The sequence below is a fragment of the Suricata suricatta genome, chromosome 2 (assembly GCF_006229205.1).
Source record: "Suricata suricatta isolate VVHF042 chromosome 2, meerkat_22Aug2017_6uvM2_HiC, whole genome shotgun sequence".
Lineage (NCBI taxonomy): Eukaryota > Metazoa > Chordata > Mammalia > Carnivora > Herpestidae > Suricata > Suricata suricatta.
This window is the reverse complement of record NC_043701.1, coordinates 5,941,038-5,943,208: the sequence shown is the minus strand read 5'-3', so window position 1 is coordinate 5,943,208 and position 2,171 is coordinate 5,941,038. Positions and strand designations below refer to the sequence as shown.

The following is a 2,171-nucleotide window of genomic DNA, read 5'->3' as shown; positions in this document are numbered from 1 at the left end:
ATCCAGATCGAGATACATTTGGCTTCACTGTGTAGAATGTGGGTACACTTATCATCTACTGTTTTCATTATTGGAGTTTTAGCCAAAGTTCCATTATGAATTTTAACATCCTCTTGCATTACAACCTACTGTAAGCAAATATTTAATCAAAGAGCCACATATATCCTCCAAGAAAAAGTTAATACGGGTTTAGTCTGAAAAAAAGTCTTTAACTGCAGTGATTCTTTCCTGTGCAAATATATTCAATTATTGTCATCCTTGCATTCAGGCTAATGCTGTTGATGAGGCAAAGACAAAGGTTCTGCTCCTGAGAAGCACTGGGGAGATGAGAGGCCCACATGAAATTCCCTGGGAGGGGCTCCTGGGTGGTTCAGTATATTAAGTGTCCATCTTCGGCTCAGGTCACGATCTCATAGTTTGTGAGTTTGAGGCCCACGTTGGGCTCTGTGCTAACTGCTTGGAGCCTGATGTCTACTTCAGATTCTGTGTCTCCCTCTCTCTCTTTCCCTTCCCCACCCATGCGCTCTCTCTCTCTCTCTCTCTCTCTCTCTCTCTCTCTCTCTCTCTCTCTCAAAAACAAAATAAACATTAAAAAATTTAAATACCCTAAGAGCAGTGTTGCCCATTTGTCTCCCAGGGCAGAAGGGAGATGGAAAGTCCTTGATAAATACTACACATGGTGGTTCATACAATAGGAGAATGGCATGTGTGACACATTCCCTTTTCTCAAGTTTTAAGAGTTTATATTTACATATCCATTCATTAACATTCATTGATTGTTTTACTTCAGGGTAGATTTTATACCATAATACTACACTGAAATCTAGGGGTGCCTGAATGGCTCAGTTGGTTGAGTGATTGACTTTTGATTTCGGCTCAGGCCATGATCTCACCATTGGTGTGTTGGAGACCTGCATTGGGCTCTGCATGGACAGCTCGGAGCCTGCTTGGGATTCTCTCTCTCCCTCTCTTTCTGCCCCTCCCCTGCTTGTGCTCTCTCTCTTTCTCTCTCTCTCTCTCTCTCTCTCTCTCTCTCTCTCTCTCTGTCTTGAAAGAATGAACGAATGAACCAAAGAAAGAAGGAAAGGAAGGAAGGAAGGAAGGAAGGACAACACAGCAACAAAGAGTACACTGAGAATCTAGAGATAGTAAAACAAAAATCCCTTTGGAGACTGGCTTCACTCACTCAGCATGAAAACTTTGAGAATCATCCCTGCAGTGTGGGTCCAGAGCTTGCCCTCTTTAATTGCTGACTAGACTCTGTCTAATGGCTGCACCACAGTTTATCAGTTCTTTTTTACTTAGTTTTAGGCCCTAATTAATTGCTCTTTTCTCATTGTATTGGCTGAAAGCTCCAACATGATGACCAATAGTAATGGATGGAATGGCTTGCTTTGTTCCTGGATGTGTCTTCAGTGATTCCCAGTTACGTAAGTGAGATACTTGATTATAGTAGGGTACAATTTGTATTCGTGTGTATAAAATTTTATGCAAATATTCTCCACTTTTTAAAGTTTATTTATTTTTTGAGAGACACGGAGAGAGAGAGAGAGAGAGAGAGAGAGAGAGAGAGAGAGAGAGGGAGAGAGAAAGCGCATGTGTGAGCAGGGGAGTAGCAGAGAGGGAGAGAGAGAATCCCAAGCAGGCTCTGCATTGTCCTAAAGAGTCTGACATGCTGCTGGATCCCAACGAGTGTGAGATCATCACCTAAGCCAAAGTCAAGGGTGTGATACTCAACAGACTAAGCCACCCAGGCACCCCTACTTGATTTGTTTTGTCCTGAGAATGGTGTCTTATGTCTATGTTAGGGCATTTTAAGCCATATATTCTCATATTTTCTGTTGCTTTTCATCAATAAAAATAGTTGTTGTGCTCTGTGGTGCGCACATTGTCTTCAGCATTGTATCTCTGATACAGATTTGTGAGAAAGGACAAAGAAATAAGGAGATTTTAATTCTCTTTTTAATTCCTCTTGAGTTAATAGTTGCTTTTGTAAGAAAAACACTTCCAGCAGGCTTATGGAAATGAGTCCCCTAAGACTTTAAGTCAATTGCTTCTTGTGGAGCAGTGTGGAGTGCACTAGGAACAGCCTACATAGCAAAATTAAACATAGACTACAATTTCATATAGAGAGAAAATGTAAAAACTTTCATTTTCCTAGTCTTTCATAT

At 41.1% G+C, this 2,171-nt stretch overlaps 1 long non-coding RNA gene across 1 annotated transcript in view; it reads left to right on the top strand.

Moving 5' to 3' along the window:
- The window catches only part of LOC115277513, a 15,325-nt gene that overhangs the window by 9,658 nt on the left and 3,496 nt on the right, over positions 1-2,171 (top strand). Inside the window, exon 2 of the long non-coding RNA XR_003902394.1 lies at positions 1,353-1,430. This is a non-coding gene — a long non-coding RNA (uncharacterized LOC115277513). The remainder of the gene's footprint in view (positions 1-1,352; positions 1,431-2,171) is intronic.